At 36.9% G+C, this 23,029-nt stretch overlaps 2 pseudogenes; both read right to left on the bottom strand.

Annotated features, from left to right (window-relative positions):
- Nucleotides 1-2,627: 2,627 nt before the first annotated feature.
- LOC124108732 (importin subunit alpha-4-like) lies at nt 2,628-5,770 on the bottom strand (annotated as a pseudogene).
- Nucleotides 5,132-12,406, bottom strand: LOC124108669 (plakophilin-4-like; annotated as a pseudogene).
- Nucleotides 12,407-23,029: the final 10,623 nt, after the last annotated feature.

Below are 23,029 nucleotides of genomic sequence, written 5' to 3'. Positions count from 1 at the left end.
TCTTCTTCTGTGAAGTGTCTGTTCAGTTCTTTAGTCCATTTATTGATTGAGTTATTTGAATTTTTGGTATTAAGTTTTTTGAGTTCTTTATATAATCTAGACATTAATGCTGTATCAGAGGTGCATGTGGTAAAGATGTTCTCCCAATCTGTAGGCTCTCTCCTCATGTTATTAATTGTTTAGAAGAACATTTTAGTCTATTTTAACTGAGTTTAAGAAAATAGAAATGCTGCAATTTTTAAACACTGTTTTGAAAACTTGAAAGTGCAGCAGTATATTTACTTTCCTTTGTTTATGAGATGGTGCAATTCCAATTCAAAACTGGTAAGATTACAATAAACTGAACCAAGCAAATGCACATGTATGTCTGCAATACTTGATGTTAATGTTCTCTTAAATGTTAGTTTGCAATTAAAGTATAAGAGGAAATAGAAATCATCATAGTAAAGCCCAATTTTAATCTCTGTGTACGCAAAATTTGAAAGGTTACTGTCAATTAAGTATGAAAGTCTGGAAGAAACTAAGTTGGAAGGGGAACAATTCACAATATCCAGACAATTTGTACTTTAAGTGTTTCACCAACATTTGTGACCTTAACTTGATTTGATTTTGTTATTCCTATTTTTAGTGAATACCACACAGTCTAAAAAATGTAGATGTTAGTAACTAAACAGGATGAAGTTACCATATGAAGCTTTAACTCAAAATTTGGATAAAAGAAAAAAAGGAACAGTAAAATTCAACTCAATTTTATGTGTACAAGTTGAAAAATCTGAGCCACCTTAAAGAGAAATTGATTATAAAATTTATATAACCTATAAATAATCAGAGGCCAAACCACTATATTAAAACAGATTCTCTAGCAGGTAAAAATCTTGTAGTGTGAACAGATGCTTGTATTCACTTTAAATACAAGACAAAACTCACACCTTGGCAGATATATTTATTTTAATGAATGCACACCTGCCGTGTATAGTTTATCAGTGAAAACACCCAGTTGATTCACAAAACTCTGATGGCATCTGTATTATCTTTATCACAGTAAATATACCCTCCAAATAACTAAATGAATTTAGGTTTTCTATTCCTTCACATCAATCATTGGGAAATCATATTCAGTAAATAAGAGCAAGTTACTGTGACAGCACAAATTATTTAGTTTAAAATTTTTCAAATCCATATTTTTTCATTAATAAAATTTTCAAATCCATATTTGTTCATTAATAACTGGGTCAAGACAATTTACCAAAAGCAATAACTTTACATAGTAATATCAGATTTTTCAGAATTACTTCAAGATCACTGCAAATCAGGCTTATGTTAAATAAAATTAAAAAATTACAGAGTATTCCTCCACACAGATCACTGTTTGAATCTTTTAATATGCATAGATGCTTTTAGAGTAGGATATGAATGAATTGTCCCAATACTCAAAAAATGAAGTCTTATAACACTTCTAAATACTTTCTGGTTTGTTGCCAACTACAAAAGCACTGGTTACAAAGTAAAAAATGTTTTAAGACTAAATTACAGTAAACATGAAAGCTCCACCGTTTAAACCTAGCATAAATCAACCATATCTAATTATCAGATTAAAACAAAAATATTAACTCCTGAAAGCTGGAAGCAAATTTTTTAAAAACACGACCGATTAATATTTTTGACGTTTGCAGTTTTGTTTTGTTTGTTTGTTTCCCTTTGTAGACAGGGACTCTTGGTTTCAACTTAAGCAGAAGTTCAAGTCTGTAACAGGTTGCAGCTCAGGTAAAATACTATGCACAGCATTTGATTATTTCAAAACAGCAGGAACACACAGGCTGAAGTGAGTTGTCAAATAGGGCTTGTTGTAGATATAACAATGAAAGCATTACCATCCATATATAAAGTTCTTCCTCCAACCCTGGCTTCTGAGGCAGATAATAAACATATCAATTACTGGTAGATGAAGTACAGTTTTTTTTAAACTTATCTGTTTAATCAATACCAAGTTTTTTTTGTTGTTGTTTTTAAGTTTACTTTTTTGAATCAGTTCCACCAATGAAAATCATTTGGCTTGTACTTTCAAATCTATTCTTCCACATAAAGAATATGAAAATATATTTGTGGAGGACAATTATGGAGTTTAGATAATACTGCAGCTCTTCAGTCTTACAATGTGAATATGCATCATACCAAAGTTTCTTGATTTACAGTGCACCATTTTCCAAAGGAATACCAACAGGCAGCTGACCTACCCCTACTATGGAATAGTTTAAACTAGAGACTGCAATTGTCAGTAAGTGACCCCAGGGACTGGGGAAAATAGGGTAGTTGAGATCTTTAAGAATTCTACAACAGTTTAGGAAATCATGAATATGCATTTACAGTCCATGTAAAAGTGACTTTTGGTAACTGCAAAGTGACTGAGACATGGGTTGGTTTAGAAGCATCAAAGCAAAGAGGGATTTATTTTTAAAATCTTATTTATTTATTAGTTCTAATAAGTTATACATGAAAGTAGAAAGCCCTTCGATTCATTGTACACAAATGGAGCAGAATTTTTCACTTCTCTGATTGTGCATGAAGTAGAGACACATCATTCATGCAATCATACATATAGCTAGGTAATGATGTCTTATTCCACCGTCTTTCCTATTCCTTTCCCCCCTACTCCCTCCCTTTTTCCCCATCCAGATTTCCTCCACTTAACCCATGCATGCCCCCTCTCCACATGAATTAGCATCCACTTATCAGGGAAAACATTTGGTCCCTGTTTTTTTGAGATTTGCTTATTTCACTTAGCATGATATTCTCCAACTCCATCCATTTACCTGCATATTCTCTTAATGCTGAGTAATAGTCCATTGTGTATATGTCCCACAGTTTCTTTATCCATTCATCTATTGAAGGGCATCTAGGTTGCTCCCACAGTTTGGCAATTGTGAATTGTGCTGCTATAAACATTGAATTGGCGTGTTACTGTAGTACGCTGTTTTATTGACACGAAGTGGAATAGCTGGGTCAAATGGTGGTTCCATTCCAAGTTCTCTAAGGAATCTGCATACTGCTTTCCAGATTGGTTGCACTAATTTTCAGTCCCACCAGTAATGCATGAATGTAAAGCATGTGTTTTGGAACCTTTTGTTGCTGTTTTTCTTATCATTTGGTAGCCATCTGGTGGTGCTTTATATTGAACAGGAGAAAGATGCTGCACTCAATTGAACTTAAAAAATATACTCTTTTGTTTAAAGGTTGGCTGTTGGGTGGAAATTGTAAGTACCTCCTTGTGTTGCTTCAGGAATGAGGCTAAAATCTTCATTGATATCATCACCAAAGAAGTACTGATCTATGATTTCAAATGCTAATTTATATGTCTTTATTTTCTTATTGTTGCAAGACCTCAACTTTCTCTAAACCTCCACATTCTTCAACTATTTCAGCTATTGTGCTTGCTTCATCACCAGACACTATCAGAATGTTTTTTAGACCATCCGGAATGACCTGAACCACTTGAGAATCTTTTACTGACAATAAATTCCAGAATGGTGGTATTACATTCTATCGTACAAGGTACTCAACCTTATCTTTTCTGTCACTAATTGTTAAGTTCCCAATGTCCAAGCAGCTTCTTTTTGTGTGCCAAAGTCTTCCTTAGCAAGTTGATGAATAATCATAGGGATTAATTCAGCATCTATTACAGCTTGAACTTGTTGCTTGTTGCCTGCTGTAATGTTGGAAAGGAACCATAGTGCTTCCTTATTTATCTTCTCTTTTGGAAGTGATAAGAGATTTGGGGAGTGTGATTGGACATCACAATTGAGAATAACCTGAGTCTGCTCATCAGTGCATGTCACTGTGTTGCCAACTGCTCTGAGGGCTGCAGTTTGAACTTTCACTTCCTGGTGGTGCAGAAAGGACACAAGAAATGGCACAACCCCTGAATCAATAACCATCTGTATCTGTTCATTAGCTTCATCTGTCAAGTATGACAGAGCCCAAACAGTGCCTACAAGAATATTTATGTCCACAGGGTATATGAGGACACATAAAGCTGGCAAAATCTCCTGAATTGTCTCCATAGGTGGTAGGGGGTCCTTATTCCTGTAGAGATTGGCAATGATCCACAAGACATTCTGAAGGAAGGTAATGGGAATGGAGGGATTGATGAAGGACAGAAGAGGTTTGATAAGTCCCAGTGATGACATAATCTCTACACTGAGGACAATCACCTATGTTTCCCAAAGCCCACACTGCTTGTTCACAAACATTATGATGTGGTGAATGAAGAAGTCTCAGAAAAAGAGGTACTGCATTAGACTATACAATACTTGGGTCTGCAGAAGCTCCTGATGCTATATTAGTGCCCAAGCAGCTTCAAACTTAACGAAGGATTATCATCTCTTTCTAGACATTTGACTACAATTGTTAAAATTCCAGATTTTATGAGGTCATCAATTGGTGGGTTTCTGTCAGTTGATAATAGTTTTCTTGCTGCCTGGGCAGGACTCATAACAATGGGTTATCACTTGTGGCATTCTACAGTATAGCTTCTAGTGTTGTATTTTGTGCTTTAAAATCAGCATCAACATCTGAGTCTTCTAAACTTTCTTCTTGGGGAACACTTATCTTTTTCAGTAAATGTTCCACTCTTTTGTTCTTCAGCAGTTCAACTGTCACTTCATTTCTGTGTCTTCACATTGTTTCCACATTGCGGCCCTTGTTCTTGAAGCTCTTGATGTGGTGGTTCTCCAAGCTGAAGTTTTTGACCATGGCTGTGTGAGGTGCCAGCGACAGCTACTCTTGTGGCTGCCAAGGCTGCTTCAAGTCTAGGTGCCAGAGGGAGTGGCCAGGGAGGTAGGGAGGGGAAGCGTGGGGGAGAGGAGAGCATGTTACCTGATGCCTCCAAACATAAGGTGGCAACAGCACCTGGGTGGCTATAGCAGAGACCTGGCTGGGCCAGGTGAGTGGAACAGGATTGAGGAGTAGTGCTCACTTAGGGAAACTATGGACACATAAAGACTGGCCGGAAAGATGACCAGCCTGGAGACACTCCTGGTTGGTTCCTGGGATGACCCTGTCTCTCACCACTCCCTAGTAGTTCTAAACACCGGGCCACAAGTCACGCTAAAAAGGAAGCCAGACTTAGCTGCTTTTATTGCCCACACTTCTTCAGATGCAGGGTGTTGCATGACAAATACAGTTCCCAGCATGCCAGACTGTGGCCAGAGCACTTCTCCCTCCACATATCCTTTTTATAAATGCTTCAGAGGTCCTGATATTACCAAAATGTATTGAAGACCTGGGATGCTGCCTTAGAAGACCTGTTTCCTCTGCCTTTATGTTCACCCACTTTTGTATGTCTCCAGAGTTGGTCAGGGCTTTGGCATTCTCCATGATTTTCCTGGTGAACTTGGGCAGAGTAGCACATGGCTGCCATAGTCTTCTTGAACAATGCTGGGGCCATGGCCACCTGGAAGCCTGTTGAGCAGGACTCACATGGCGCATTCACCTATAACCTCTTTGTTCTGTATGTCTAGTTCCATATTCCTCAAAGCAGTGGTCAACTATCATTATCCATCCTCAGAAATTCTTCAAGGATGGGAGCCCTTTTTGTTTTTGGACAGGTGCCCATATATACGCTGCAAACTTTCAGTTGCTAGCAGAGAGATTCTGGAGAGATTCAACAGAGCCTTCCAAGGTGGCTGGGTTGAAATTTTCTGCTAAGAGTCAGATATGGTTTTAGCACTGACAGATGCCAGAGCATATCAGCTCCTTTGGGATAGTGCTGGGATAGGGCCAACTCCATACCATTGATCTTCTTGTGGTGCTCTCTTTTCCTTTTTCTTCTTCTTCCAGCAACTTGACTTGGAGCCTTTGCAGGGAGACTCTTTTCCTAGTAAGTCATCCAACTCATTCAGTCTAGGTAGCCAGGCCTCAGAGACATCCAGTTCCAGCTAATAGCACAGGTTTCTCAGGGTGTACATCTTGCTTTCATATTCAGATGTGTTCACACATGTGTGAATCATGTGTAACAGTGAGTCCACCAGCCTCTCACAGGATCACAGTTGCTCCCATGCTTCCTTTCCTGTAGAGCTGACGTTGCTCAGGCAAACTGTGGAGTTATGGAGAACTAGTGAAGTCTGAAATTTAATTTTATGATCATCAACAAAAGAACACCCAGAAAGTGGAACAGAGTGTTTTGTGAAGGGTGAGAAGGTATCTCAGATGATTGTCATCTTTATGTTAGGATAGCAGAGGAAACATAGGTTTGTTTCTATCCTAAGTTTAAGCAAGATAGAGGTGAATGATTTCTTTCACAAATATCCATCTTTGGTGACTCAATGGTATGGAAAGCTTTTATAAGAATAGAGGGTATACAGTGGGATACAAGGTAGGAAGTTCTCAAGTATACATTTAGCTAGATAGTATTAATCAGAAACATGTCTCAGTCTCAGGTTCTCCTGTGCGATGCCTAGCAGGTCCAGGGGCAATCCATCAGCCTCCATCCTAGGTATTAAGAAGTTTAGAACTTGAAGTTTTTTATTTCAAGGGGAGGGCGTCTATTTCACAATCAGCTGTGGAGTTTGTGGAAGCAACTCCCTGGCCTGTAATACATTTGCATCTTTATAATCAATCCCAGGTGATTCTGATGCAGGTGGGCTACAGACCACAGTTTAACACACATTGTTCTATATCATTGAGTCACAACAATAAATAATTTAAGAACCTTAGTTGAGAATCATGTCAGTCCTTAAATTTTGAAATAAAAACCTTGAAAGAATCCTTCAGAAAAATACTTATATCCTTATGCCTTCCGCAATTAAAATAAACTTCTCTACAGTTATACCCTAGAAACAGTTAAAAATGAAAACAAACAATGACAGCTAGAACAAAACCAATCATTATCAACATAACTACTACCATTACCAGCAGCAATAACAAAAGATCCTTCAAGAGACCTCCCTGTGTAGAGACAGGACTACCCCTATAAGAAGATATGAACTCAACCTATGCCTTATACTCAGGTGTTTCAGTATTTGCATGAGTGCTTTTGACTTGAAATACAGAGGAATTTGCATGAGTGCTTTTGACTTGAAATACAGAGGAATTTGCATGAGTGCTTTTGACTTGAAATACAGAGCAATTTTCTGGCAGAATTAGCTGAATGTTTGAAAAGTCTTCAAACCCATTCAAACATAAATCATTTAAACATAAAGCAGCCAGTGGTAAGGACCTCTGGATGTGAGGCTATTACAGCAGCCTACAAGTTTCCTTTCTTTATTTCTGTGGTCCTAGGGATGGTAACAATGATAAAATAATCAATGATCATGGGACAACTCAAATACTAATACTTAGTAAATAGGCTTACTAACTAGCAACTTTATGACAAGGATAACAACATATTACATGATATAAGTCTGAGACCTGGTGAATATACTCCCATGTTAATTTTGAGGAAAACTTTTAAAAGCTATTGTATCTCATCCTTTGAGATTGTAGAAAATAGATCTTTGAATTAATAATTTTTTAAAAGTTGACAGCAAAACATCTTTAAGAGCCAGATTCCCCAGTATATAATTTTTTAGAGAGCTCCCCTAGCATGTGATGCACTGGGTTCAATCCTCAGAACCACATTAAAAAAATAAAATAAAGGTATTATCTTTTATGGTTTAGATGTGGTGTCCCCCAAAAGCTCTCATTTGAGACAATGCAAGTTTTGAAGGAGAAATGATTGGGTCATAGCCTTAACATAATCAGTGAATAAATCCCTGATGGGATTAACTGAGTAGTAACTAGAGATAGGTGAGTTGTGGCTGGAAAAAGTAGTTCATTGGGAGTGTGGCTATGGAATATATATTTTGTATCTGGAGAGTGGCGTCTCTCTGTGCTTCTGATCATGATGTGAACTGCTTCCCTCAGCGACACTCTCCCACCATGATGTTCAGCCTCCTTGAGCCCCAAGGAATGGAGCTGGTCTTCTATGGACTAAGACCTCTGAAACCATGAGCCCTCAAATAAACTTTCCTCCTCTACAGTTGTTCTAGTCAGATCTTTTAGTCACAGTGGTGAAAAAGCTGTCTAAAACAGTGTCCATCTACAACTAAAAATCAATTTTAAAAAATGAGATGTGTGCAGTCGGCAGTAAAAAAAAGCACAAGCTACATCAAGGTAGGAAGACCCTGACACTAGTTAATGAGAATAGGGGATGATACATGCTTCTGACTAGAGAAAATGCCCTGTATCCGTTTCCACATTAATCAATGATAATGTCATAAAATCAATTTTAAGACAAGAACACTCAATACAACAACTTTCTGGTCTTTCTCTGGTAGTGCAGGAAAAGAGCCAAGGAATTACATTGGGGGGGGGCAGTTACAGGAATTTAGAGTACTATGAAGCAAATTACAGCCTTCTCTTTGATTAATATGAAAACTAGTACAGAGCAGACTCATTCTTGCCAGGGTCATTAGAGTTCTTTGCTAAAACAAGCCTAAAAGGGTTCCACAAACTGAATGAAGGGTTCCTTTTCACAAGGACTACTGATTCCCAGGTGGATATCAAGACAAGTCAGGCAGAAACATTCTTATTAAAGTCTTCATATAAAATTGAAGTTGGACTAAAGAAATAATAATGACTGATTACTGAGAGATGCTAAATTATACCCAATAATGAGAGCTATACTTCTCCTTTACTACTCACCAAGAGTTGTTCAAAGCACTTTATGTATATATAACTCTTTTAACCCTCACAACAACCCAGCATCCTTGCTAGTATTCTCATTTTGTAGATGCTGAAATGGAAACAGTTAGATTAAAGGACTTATTTGAAGTTGCACCACTAGAAGATGAAAGAGCCAGGATTCCATTCCATATTTCAGAATCTGTGGTTATTACTCCTGGGATAGAGACAGGGTCTTGCAGGGTTGCCCAGGCTGGCCTTGAACTCCTGGACTTACTCCATTCTCCTGCCTCAGCTTCTGAGTAGCTGGGACTGTAGGCATGCACTATTGCACCTGGCTCCAGAACCTTTTTATCCACTGTATGCTAATACTATCTAGGCAGTCATTTCATTTAAAAAATGTGTTTGTGTTCCATAAAAATTCTCTTCCTCATGGGTTAATATTGGCTAGTGCAGCATTTTTTCACTAGGGAGGATACTTTAGGGAGGATATTTTAAGCTGTATTTAGTTGTTTGGGACATATTCATAAGCTATCATTGTTACTTGCTGGCAATATGTGGAAATAACTTCACCTCTTGAAAACCAGAAGGAAACCCATTAAATGAAAATGCTTCAGAACTATAGCAAAAATGTGATAGCAAATATAACAGTGTTTGGAAAATGTTAATGTCCAGGACTGCTTCAGCTCCTAGATAATCTACTCTGAGGCCTCCAAGAAGACTAACTAAAAATCAGAGGTTTCTTTCTTCCTAATTTTAGATGTTTTAAACATTATCTGCTCTCTAAATATGAATAATAAAATCTTAAAAACAAAAATGGAATTCCTCTCCCAACAACTGATGATGCATTTGACTAGATCCTTCAGGTTTCCCCTAAGGTTAACCATGAGACATGAATGAATGGCTCTGATGCAGGGTGTGGTCCATGACCTTGGAAGAGACTGAGGCCAAAGAAATCTGATTGTATCTTATTATTGTCTTTATTAGAGAGATAAGACATATACTGAGAAATGATCTCCTTGTACTCAAGGATTGAATCTAACACTTCTTTTATGTACCCATATAATACAAAGCACTTACTAAATGCTTTCTAAATAAGGATGAACTTTCTTTTCATAAAGACCTTAATCTCTTTCATCAAAGACAAACATCCTTTTTGTGTTCCTATATCTATTCCATCAGAATTAAGGTCTACAAAAAATAAGATAATGAAACTCAGATTATGAATTCAAAATCAATTCAAGTTCTTATTGATTTGTATATAGGAAAAATTCCATCTCCTAAAACTGATTTCAAATTATTTAATAGTGAAAGCACTCTGCAACTGGCAAAGCACCACAAATGTCATATGGTATTTTTGATTTGAGTCATATAAGCAATGCCATAATAATTATACAGAGTTGGCAGTTTCACTATAATCACATTTTAAACAACAAAATGTTTGTTAAATTTTACAACACTATTCCAGAGATACTCCTGGAAGAGGGGAAATTACCAAAGAGATTATCTTATTTTCCAAATTCATGGCTGGGAAGGAAAGCTAAATGTCAATAAAACTTTCCCCAAAATTACAATAAAATAAAATAAAATAAAATAAAGACATTCCCAGGTGAGTGATCTAACGGGATCAGAGTTACTTTTTTAAATGTGTTTAAACAAGCCTAAGTTTTAGCCTTACTTCTTTGTTGAGATCACAGCTTGCATAGGTTGAACAGAAAAGAGCTCCACTCTAGAAGTCCAGTACTATGTTATGTCAACTGCCTTGATTCTCTCCTTTTTTTATACTCCTTGGTAATAACCTTACCTATCAGAGGATTATGGAAAAGTGTACCAATGGGTGGGATGTAAAAGTACCACACCACTCTTTATTTGTCTGCTTTCATCAATACCTATGTGGTTTACCTGCCCTGGTACTCAGGAGAAAAATAAAAATGGGTTGCTGTCCAAAGTATTTTATACACAGGTGTCTCTCTTCTCCTCTCACAGAACCATCCACATGCTCATAGCTGTAGCCTTTAAATGAAGAAGACAAACAAACAGGTCTTAACTCTTTTCAAGGACTCTTCAGGAAATAAAAAAAATCAAGTCATTCCTAAATCAAATGCCTATTTTGTTCTTTCCATATTCAGGCATGCTCCTACTTTAAATAAAGCCCAGGGGAAAGACCTATATTTAGGGGGACAATTCATCACTTTACAAAAAATTTCACCATAGCACACTAGCCTCAGTTTTTAAAACACATGAGCCAAAGTTTTTGGGATTTACAGAGTTAATATTTGGTTGTGACTATTCCCAGGCAACTCTAAATATCCATACTCTATGGCAGTTTGTATTTGCTGAGACACAATTTTTACTTAGGAAAGCCATAAATCAAGCCCTTGGGAGCCTGCCTGATGACCCAGCATCTGCTTTTCAATAAACCTTTAGGGCTTTCCACCTATCACCACCTATCAGGAAGGAAAATTATAAACTCAAGTCATGTTTTGGCACTGGAGAGTCCTATCAATGGCATAAGTGTCCAGGTTATTGCAGTACTTGGGGGGCATCAAGTGGATCTGAGAGTCCACTATGAACTAAATTTTAAAGCTGTTAGTTCTACAGCTAATACTCTCCCACAGACTCAAAAACCAATGATTGTTCAAGCTTTTCCCCATTGTCCCATATCAATTTTATTATATATTAAACAGAGTTCTCAAGTAATTGCCCACATTCCCTATTGTCCATAGAAATAATTGATCTTACCTTCCCCCTGCTTGATTTGTGGGATCTCTATACTATCAATATTTATTTTCTTGCTAATGCTGAATAAGTACACAACTGTTGAGCTGTTGCAAGACACTGAAAGCTTTTGTCACGGAAACTCAACTTATCATACATTTTTGAAGATACTCAACATTCACAACATTTGCTCCAGTACCCATCATTTACATCACCTGATGAGAATGTGGGTGTTTATTTCTGCCCATGCATCTCTACCCTGCTGTCAATCCTTGCTTCACACAGCACTGTCCACTATCCTCAAATTTTTCACCTTCTTTTGATTCTGAATAAAGCTATGGTAGGCTATTTACTGCAATTCCTACTTAGGAATATAAACATTATCATCCAAAAAAATCTGAGAAGCATCACTGTAGAGAAGCAATCCCCCATGGTACATGAGAAAACTTACATTTAGAGAGTGAAGAAAGGAAAGAAAAATTCAAAATAATGCAGTGAGAACAAAGTCAAAGTGACAGCCCTTTGTTATCAGACATTGTTTTAAATTTGCCTAAATAAAGAGGTACAATGCTGTCAAAACAATATTCTTTTTAAGAAACGAACTTAATTTAAGGTTGCCACAAGAGTAAGATCAAGAGTTAGGGAGAATATCTTCCAGACTCTAGCCCCAAATTGTTGGAAATAGCATTGAGCTTGAAGGTGAGTATCTTAATTCTTATCTCTCTCTACTATTTGCTGGCTATATGACATTGGACATGACCTTTCTAGGTCTGTGACATAAAAAACTTGGATGGAAGATATTTATATGTTCTTCTTCATCTCTAAAACACTTATGGTAGACATGTCAAAGGCAATAAAATACAGTAAGACATGAAATTATTCAATTTGCAAAAGACTGGGCAATTTTGCCCAGTTTTAGGTTAGTTCAGGCCATACCTGGGACAGTCATCCTAAAGGGACAATTTTGAAATTCTTGAGTATCTGGTCTTTTCCTAGACTCCCCCTTTCCTGTTGTGATGAAGATGTACATGCTGAATACCAGGTTGTTGAACCTGGTCTTCTGATAACCAACTCACATTTCTGGGAAAAAGTACCCCAAGTTCCCCTTAAGTTTAAATCAAACCCCACAGGTTAACAAGAACCAGTGTTTATTCAACCTTTATTATGTGTCAATTCAACACAAGGTACCAGAAGGCAATTGTAAAAGAAATGTTCAGTGTTGACTCATCCTTGTGGATGTAAATAATATAGCCGTATTGATGAGGTGAACATACACTAATCAACCAGATAGTAGATTAAGGTAGGGCTTGCCAAGTCCTGAAGCAAGATCCTAAATGCTGTAGGAATTCAGGAAAGAAAGGATAATGGTGAAGGAGTCAGATTTGATGAGATGGAATGGGGGTGGTGTATACTTGCAGAGAAAGTAGACCCTGAATTAGAGTCTTGTAAAAAAGAAAACTTGAATCAGCCTCAAGAAATCACTAAGTTCCTCATTATTCAGGTTTGAACCAGTCACTCCCTCAGAGCAGTGAATGTAAGCCTATTACCTACCTGGTATGCAGGAATGCCAGTAGCTTATATAGCAGGTGAAGTTTCCCACTAGCCTCAGTCAGGTGGTCTCCAACTTCAAAGGTCCTAGCTCAACATCTGGAAAAGGAAGAGCCCAATCCTGATCATGTTCCCTGAGTCAGGGCAAACTTCTTGAGTAGAAAAGCCAATAGCCAGGCAATAATAGCGAAAGGACCCAAGCTCTTTCTAATGCATTATGTCCCTCAGTCTCATCTATTTGAGGCATTTTATACTTATCTGCTTGCATTACTATCTCAGTGCTGCTTAACACCAATTGCAGAGTTTGGCACATCCCAAAAGCCTAATAAATACTTATCTGAGAAACAAAACCACTCTTTAGGAAACTGAGGCAAAGGGAGATTCCAAAGGTTAAGAAAATTCAAAAATGAAATCCTAAGACTCTCCCCTCTAGATAAGAAAACAAGAAGTAGGCTTAGGTGTGTATAAAAGTGATTCTCAAGGTATAAGGTTGCAGTCAGAATATTCTAGAAGATTTCCTTCAAAATATATATTCCTAATGCCCCTTCTCCCTTAAAAAGAAAAATAAATTTCTAATGTGCATCTGATTAAAGTTCTGTTAAACTTTTAATTTGTAGTGCTACTTGGCAAAGACTCCTTAAAACAAGTTTAGCAAACCTTTTGCATTCTTTCTATATTAGAGCCTCTATTGCCAGAGAATTGCCCATCAGAGTGTATAAAAAAAAACCAATTTGAATGAAAATGAAAATACATCAAATTTATAGGCAGGAATGAAAGCAGTGCTTAGAAGGACATGTACAGAAGTCAGTGAGATGAAGGGGAAGCAGCTACTATACCAAGTTCACTGAGAAGGAGCATGCAGGCAGGAGGAAAAGCAGGAAAAAATGCTACCCCAGAAGCTGAGTGAAGAGTAGGTCAAGGAAGAAGTGATCTACTGTGTCAAGCATTTCTGAGAGGTTAACTGAATTGTGAATTCACAATCACTGGGCATCACAGAGATCTATGGTGAACTTGGCATAGTAGCTGAGTAGGTTCAAGACAAAAGGAAATCTAATCATGAAGAAAGGGTCAGATGAATCCAAATTATGACACATTCTGTAAAACTACCAGTTTTATTCTCCACAACTATCAATATCATGAAAGACAGAAAAGCTCCCTACTCTCCAAGAAAGCTTAAAAACATTTCTAGATTGTAGAAAAATAGAGTCATGGCAAATGCAATGCAGAATCTATGACTGGATCTTGATTAAGAGAAAAAGAAAAGCATAGCCATAAGGGAAATTACAGGGAAATCTGAAGAAATCTGAGTATGAATAACATTAGATACCATTAATATAGAGAAAATGAGAATAAGCAAGATAGACAACAGTAAATACAGGTAGTTCTTTTGAAGAATTCTGCTATGATTTTGGTTACAGAACTACTAATAAAAAATAAAGTGGAGAAAAAGAAAATTGCCTCCCCATCAAACAATCATGGGTGATCCATGCACTGTGATAGTAGAATCAAATGTGACTCCATTTTGTTTTATGACTTCATCCTGTAAAACAACCATGCCAAGTAGAAGAGTCATGACTGGGGCAAGATGTTCTTTTCCTTTTGCTATAGAAATCTTTAAGAACACAAAACTACCTAATGGGGTATTGTTTCTGTAACTAGGGTAACGAGGCTCTGTTTCTGTAACTGGGGTGACTGGGCTAATTATGATTGGTTAGGGTTCCTGCCGCTTGACTGCACTCTTTGGCTTCTGTAACCTGGCTTGCTTGCATTGGCTAGACCCCCTGAACATCCCTTTTGCGGTTTTCAGGCTTATAAGGAGTGCCCTTGCAATTGTTCGGGGCTGATCAGGAGAACAGCTTTATGTTCTGGTCAGCCGCCACTGGTGTGCTTCAATAAAGGCTTGATTCGATTATATGTGAGTGATCTGGAAGTCAGTTTATGAAACCCAGGGACGTTGCTTTAACTATAACACACTTTCAAAGCTGGAATAAGATATTTTGAAGTTTAACTTTTTTTGCCATTTCATTTTCAAATGCATCTGAAATATTGAAGAGAGAAAAATGGACTAACAAATAGAAAACTAAAACAAAAAATAAACCCAACTCTTCATCAATAACTTTACCCATTTCAGAGTATATTTCTCAAATTTATACTAACCTCCCAAATGGCAATCAGCTGCACTGAGAATTAAAAACATATTCATATGGAATTTTCTTACCCATCACTTTGTTTTGAGAAGGAAGTCTATAAATTGAACTTAGGAGTGCTTTGTTATAATGATTGAAAATTTCTAAAATTTCCTTGTTTAACTGCTATTGTGAATTTAAGAAGGGACACAAAGCAAACAGAGGACAAAAGGCATGAGTGGGAACATAAAGTATTTATTCCATTGCAGGCAATAAGAAAAACTAGGCAAGAGGAAAAAGGGAGATTTTATCGTGCAACAGCCAAGTCTGAACTGCACTTAACACTGCCACTGTCTCACTGTAGCTGACCTGAGTATCATTCAGAATACAAAATTCTATCTTTTTTTTTTTTGCTATACAAAGTAAGTATAATTATATTTCCCTGCACAATAATCATATCGTCATCTAGTTTCTCTTTGGACCAAGTGCCCTCTGATTACCTAGGTCTTTCATCAAATACCTAGTCTCAGGCCATTGTCCTTTCCTGGAAATAAGCATTCCTGTAAGTGATGCAACTTAACAAACAACACATGGATTGTTCACGTGCTTGCTTAATGGAACCCATCTGAATTTGCCATTCATGCTGTATTGTTCCTAAAGAAAAAGTGAACAAACACCATGACCCTGAATGCTGCCTTTTTATTCCCCAAATCTATCAAAAATAAGGAAACAATGAGAGCAAGCCTAGGCTGGAAAGTCCAGATACATATTATCTTGAAGGACACTGGCTTTCTCTATGCACACTGGGAACCAGGGCACGTTAGTGTTAGCTGTAAAAAGATACTTGCTTTCAAGTATGCTATGACAGTTGTTCCTTGGGATGCTGTTCATACAAGCAAATTAATACTGATGTCACTGCTTCTTCATCTAACATAAGACCCCTCCCTGAATGGAGATGAGCAGAAAACTGAGGGCATTATGCAAAGGATATATGTCACTTGTTTGGCCAGTGCCAGTAGGGAAAACACTACAAGGAACAGAAGAACTACTTGGAGAAGCACCTTAAGGGACACAGATGCTATCTGTTCAATCTGTTGCCACAGAACTCTTCCTGGAGCTGTCACTGACCTGTTAGAAGCTTTCCCCAATAAATCATGTCTCTCATGCTGTCTCCAGCACCTTCTTTGGCCTTTCCACAACCTAGCACAACTGGGCTATGGAGTGACATACGCTAAAGGACAAAATGAATACAGGACTAAACTGTGCTTCAACAGAGATGCAGAGGTAAGAATGAAAATGATGCTACATAAAGGGTGTTTTTAAAAAAAAAAATTATTTATTTTTTAGGTGTAGATGGACACCTATTTGCCTTTATTTTTATGTGGTGCTGAGGATCGAACCTGGGTCCCGTCCATGCTAGGGGAGCATTCTACCGCTGAGGCACAATCCCAGCCCCCATAAAGGGTGTTTAACACTGTACAAGGATGGCAAGATACTTGATAAATATTTTAGGTATAAAATATTTATGAGTAGATATCTCTCTCTCTCTCTCTCTCTCTCTCTCTCTCTCTCTATATATATATATATATATATATATATATATATATATATACGTATGCATATATATTCATGTATATATTTACACACACACACACAATAGGTCAAAAGTCAAAGAGTGGATAGAGTTTCCTGTACACCAAGAAGGACACAGCAGGTGCCACACAAGCACCAGGAGATGCATGCTGAGAGGACATCTGCTGGGAGCTGCTGTTATGGGTCAGCCTCAAGGTTAGTCTGGGAATTCGTGGGTAGAGTCCTAGAATGGCTACTCTGTTCTCAGGAATAGAGCTCAATTCTGTTGACTCTAGTGATAAATTGGGTTTGATCTTGGAATCCCCTGACATGTTCCCTGTTAGTTTTAGGCCAAGTGAAAGCATATGAACATTAGTGAAGTGAAATCACCAAAGACCTTATGCTGCCAAGGATATTTCAAGAAAACTATGGGGAGTAAATTGAACCAATGTGTTAACTTAAGAGTGACTCAACATCAGTTTTGAGTGATTTAAGATGTAGTATATCACTAATACTAAAATTATAATAATAACAAAATTACTGCATTTATTTATGTAGTTCTCGTTGCTACCTTAAGGAGTTTACACATATTTTCTTATTAAACACAACAATTTTATTAATAGGTCTTATTTATTGTAACTTGGAATTTGAATCACCAAAACAGGGAACAGAAACTATTATTTTCCTAAGTAATGTTATCAGAATATTATTTCCACATAAGTTAGTCCCGGTGCTTTAATATTATTTTTTTTATTTTTTTATTAGTTGTGCATGACAATACAATGATCTTGACATATCATACATTTCAATCAAATGGGGTATAATTTCTCATATTTCCAAGTGTACAGGTTGCAGAATCACATTGGTTATACGGCCACGTATATACATACAGAAATACTACTATTTTATTCTGTTGCCCTTCCTATCCCCCTCCCCTCCCCTCCCCTCTCATCACCTCTCTCTACCCAATCTAATGTGACACATTTCTCTCTTTTTCCCCCCTCACATCATCATACATGTATTTTGTATAACCATGAGGGTCTCCTTCCATCTTCCGTGCAATTCCCCTTCTCCCTCCCATCTCTCTTCCCTATTTAGTAGTAATCTTCTAATGCTCTTCCTCCCTACTCCATTTTGAGTCACCTCTTATATCAGAGAAGACATTCGGCATTTGTTTTTTAGGGATTGGCTAACTTCATTTAGCATAATCTGCTCTAATGCCATCCATTTCCCTGCAAATGCCATGATCTTGTTATTTTTAGTGCTGCTTAATATTCCATTGTGTATAAATGCCATATTTTTTTGTCCATTCATCTATTGAAGGGCATCTAGGTTGGCTTCACAGTTTAGCTATTGTGAATTGTGTTGCTATAAACATTGGTGTGGCTGTGTCCCTGTAGTATGCTCTTTTTAGGTCTTTTGGGTATAGTCTGAGAAGGGGAGTAACTGGGTCAAATGGTGGTTCCATTCCCAGCTTTCAAAGGAATCTCCATACTGCTTTCCAAATTGGCTGCACCAATTTGCAGTCCCACCAGCAATGTACAAGTGTAACCTTTTCCCCGCGCATCCTCACCAGCACTTCTTGTTGTTTGACTTCATAATGGCTGCCAATCTTACTGGAGTGAGATGGTATCTTAGGGTGGTTTTGATTTGCATTTCTCTGACTGCTAGAGATAGTGAGTATTTTTTCATGTACTTGTTGATGGATTGTATGTCCTCCTCTGAGAAGTGTCCGTTCAGGTCCTTGGCCTATTTGTTGATTGGGTTATTTATTTTTTATTGTTTAACTTTTTGAGTTCTTTGTATACTGTAGAGATTAGAGCTCTATCTGAAGTGTGAGGGGTAAAAATTTGTTCCCAGGATGTAGGCTCCCTATTTACCTCACATATTATTTCTCTTGCTGAGAAAAAAAAAACTTTTTAGTTTGAATTTGTCCCATTTGTTGATTCTTGGTTTTAACTCTTGTGCTATAGGTGTACTATTAAGGAATATGGGACCCAACCCCACGTGATGAAGATTAGGACCAACATTTTCTTCTATTAGATGCAGAGTCTCTGGTTTGATTCCTAGCTCCTTGATCTAGCTTGAGTTAACTTTTGTACATGGTGAGAGAAAGGGATTCAATTTCATTTTGTTGCATATGGATTTCCAGTTCTCCCAGCACCATTTGTTGAAGATGCTCTCCTTTCTCCAATGCATGCTTTTAGCACCTTTGTCTAATATAAGGTAGTTGTAATTTTGTGGATTGGTCTCTGTGACCTCTATTCTGTACCATTGGTCTACCCGCCTGTTTTGGTGCCAGCACTATGCTGTTTTTGTTACTATTACTCTGTAATATAGTTTAAAATCTGGTATCGCTATACCGTCTGTTTCACTCTTCCTGCTTAGAACTGCTTTAGCTATGCTGGGTCTCTTATTTTTCCAGATGAATTTAATGATTGCTTTTTCTATTTCTGCAAGGAATGCCCTTGAGAGTTTGATCGGAATTGCATTGAACCTGTAAAGTGCTTTTGGTAATATGGCCATTTTAATGATATTAATTCTGCCTATCCATGAGCAAGGTATATCTTTCCATCTTCTAAGTTCTTCTTCTATTTCTCCCTTTAGGGTTCTGTAGTTTTCGTTGTATAGATCTTTCACCTCTTTTGTTAGGTTGATTCCCAAGTATTTTATTCTATTTTTTGAGGATATTGTAAATCGGGTAGTTGTCCTCATTTCCATTTCAGAGGATTTGACACTGATACTCAGGAATGCCTTTGATTTATGCATGTTAATTTTATATCCTGCCACTTTGCTGAATTCATTTACTAGTTCTAGAAGTTTCTTGGTAGAATCCTTTGTGTCTACTAGGTATAGGATCATGTCATCAGCAAATAGTGCTAATTTAAGTTTTTCTTTTTCTATATTTATGCCTTTAATTTCTTTCATCTGTCTAATTGCTCTGGCCAGTGTTTTGAGAACTATGTTGAATAGAAGTGGTGAGAGAGGGCATCCCTGTCTTGTTCCAGATTTTAGAGGGAATGCCTTCAATTTTTCTCCATTTAGAATAAAGCTGGCCTGAGGCTTAGCATAAATCACTTTTACAATATTGAGGCATGTTCCTGTTATCCCTAGTTTTTCTAGTGTTTTGAACATAAAGGGATTCTGTATTTTGTCGAATGCTTTTTCTGCATCTATCAAGATAATCATATGGTTCTTATCTTTAAGTCTTTTGATGTGGTGAATTATATTCATTGATTTCCATATATTGAACCAGCCTTGCATCCCAGGGGTGAATCCTACTTGATCATGGTGCACAATCTTTTTGATTTATTTTTTATCTGATTTGCCAGAATTTTATTGAGGATTTTTGTATCTATGTTCATTAGAGATATTGGTCTGTAGTTTTCTTTCTTTGAAATGTCTTTGTCTGGTTTTGGAATCAGGGTAATGTTGGCCTCATAGAATGAATTTTGAAGTACTCCCTCTTTTTCTATTTCTTGAAATAGCTTGAAGAGTATTGGTATTAATTCTTTTTAAAGGTTTTGTAAAACTCTGCTGTGTATCCATCCAGTCCTGGGTTTTTCTTGGTTGGTAGTCTTTTGATGGCTTTTTCTATTTCCTCACTTGATATTGGTCTGTTTAATTTGTGTATATCCTCCTGACTCAATCTGGGCAGATCATATGACTTAAGAAATTTATTGATGCCTTCACTATCTTCTATTTTATTGGAGTATAAGGTTTCAAAATAATTTCTAATTATCTTCTGTATTTCTGTAGTGTCTGTTGTGATATTGCCTTTTTCTCTTCGTTAGCAATGGCTAAGGGTCTGTCAATCTTATTTATTTTTTCAAAGAATCAACTTTTAGTGTTGTCAATTTTTTCAATTGTTTATTTGATTTTATTGACTTCAGCTCTGATTTTAATTATTTCTTGCCTTCTACTGCATTTGCTGTTGTTTTGCCCTTGTTTTTCTAGGGCTTTGAGATGAAGTATGAGATTATTTATTTGTTTGTTTTTTCTTTTTTTGAGGAATGAACTCCAAGCAATGAATTTTCCTCTTAGTACTGCTTTCATATTGTCCCATAGATTCCGATATGTTCTGTGTTTTCATTTATCTCTAAGAATTTTTTAATTTCCTCCTTGATGTCTTCTGTAACTCATTGTTCATTCAGTAGCATACTGTTCATTCTCCAAGTGATGTAGGAGTTTTTCTTCCTTCTTTTATTGTTGATTTCCAGTTTCATTCCATTATGTTCGGATAAAATGCATGGTATTATCTCTACTCCTTTATATTTTCTAAGAGTTGCCCTATGGCATAATATATGGTTGATTTTTGAGAAGGATCCAGGTGCTGCTGAGAAAAAAGTATATCCACTTGATGATGGTTGATATATTCTATATATGTCAGTTAAGTCTAGGTTATTAATTGTGTTATTGAGTTCTATAGTTTCTTTATTCAACTTTTGTTTGGAAGATCTGTCCAGTGGTGAGAGAGGTGTATTGAAGTCAACCATAATTATTGTGTTGTGGTCTATTTGTCTCTTGAACTTGAGGAGAGTTTGTTTTATGAACGTTGCAGCACCATTATTTGGGGCATATATATTGATGATTGTTATATCTTGTTGGTGAATGGTTCCCTTTAACAGTATATAGTGTCCTTCTTTATCCCTTTTGATTAACTTTGGCTTGAAGTCAATTTTATTTGATATGAGTATGGCCACCCCTGCTTGCTTCCGAGGTCCATGTGAGTGGTATGATTTTTCCCAACATTTCACCTTCAGCCTGTGTATGTCTTTTTCTATCAGATGAGTCTCCTGTAGGCAACATATTGTTGGATCTATTTTTTAAATCCAGGTTACTAGCCTATGTCGCTTAATTGGTGAGTTTAAGCCATTAACATTTAGGGTTACTATTGATATATGGTTTATACTTCCAGTCATGTTTGTTTATTTTTGTTATTTAACTTGATTTGTTTTTCTTCTTTGATTAGTTTTTTCCTTTACTGAGCTACTTCCCACTGTTGATTTTCGTTGTTGTTTTTCATTTCCTCTTCGTGTAGTGTTTTGCCCACAATGCTTTGCAGTGCTGGTTTTCTGGCTGCGAATTCTTTTAACTTTTGTTTATCATGGAAGGTTTTTATTTCGTTGTCAAACCTGAAGCTTAATTTTGCTGGATACAATATTCTTGGTTGGTACCCATTATCTTTCAATGCTTGAAATACATTGTTCCAGGATCTTCTAGCTTTCAGCATCTGTGATGAAAAATCAGCCGTTAACCTAATTGGTTTACCCCTAAATGTAATCTGTCTCCTTTCTCTTGTAGCTTTTAATATTCTCTCCTTGTTCTGTATGTTGGATATCTTCATTATAATGTGTCTTGGTGTGGGTCTCTTGTGGTTTTGTACATTCAGCGTCCTGTAGGCGTCTAAGATTTGGATTTCTGTTTCATTCTTCATGTCTGGAAAGTTCTCTAAAATTATTTCATTTAACAGATTGCTCATTCCTTTGGTTTGGACCTCTATAACTTCCTCTATCCCAATAACTCTTAAGTTTGGTTTTTTTATGATATCCCATATCTCTTGGATGTTTTGCTCGTGGTTTCTTACCAGCCTTTCTGAGTTGACTAGACTCTTTTTGAGATGATATATTTTGTCCTCATTGTCTGATGTTCTGACTTCTACTTGGTCTACTCTAATGGTGATACTCTCATTTGAGTTTTTAATTTGGTTTATAATTTCCTTCAGTTCCAGGATTTTTGTTTGATTTTTTTTGTATAACCTCTATCTCCCTGTATAGTTGTTCTTTCGCTTCTTGGATTTGTTTATGTAATTCATTGTCAAAGTGATCTTTCATTGTTTGCATTTGCTGTCTAAGGTCTTCTTTAAGACTCCATACTAACTGAAGCAAGTATATCTTGAAATCTTTATCTGACCATCTCTCTGCTGTGTCTAGCATCTCCTGTAATGTTGAGCTGTCCTGCATTGTTTGTGTTCCTTTTCTTCCTTGTTTTTTCATGATGCTCATGTTTCTTTCCAGCTCTGTGTACTGTTGTGTTATTATTTTCTCCTTTAAATTTGTTTTGGTTTTGTATAGCTCCAAGATCGCTCCTTTGTGATGGGAGACAATGTCTAGAGATGTTGGGTTTAATTGTAATTTAAAGTACATTCATTAGTTTCATAAAAGGCATACAGGTTCTGATGGCATATAGAGAACTGAGGTTTGGTCTTAGGACTTTATGTTTTGGTAGAAAGATGTGATGATATGGGTTAGCTACTTTGGAGGATAGCTCTAATGAAGGGAGATATTAACAGGAGAATACACAGGAGTATTTGGGGGTAGCTAAGTACTTAGGAGCACTATAGGAAGCCTTGAAACATCCCCCTATTGCATTTAGTAAATTACACATAGCAGAAGTAGTAATGCTTG

This window comes from Marmota monax, unplaced genomic scaffold, assembly GCF_021218885.2.
Source record: "Marmota monax isolate L192 unplaced genomic scaffold, Marmota_monax_Labrador192_F-V1.1 WCK01_AAM20220418_F8-fsc00181, whole genome shotgun sequence".
Lineage (NCBI taxonomy): Eukaryota > Metazoa > Chordata > Mammalia > Rodentia > Sciuridae > Marmota > Marmota monax.
This window is presented reverse-complemented; position numbering and strand designations above follow the sequence as displayed.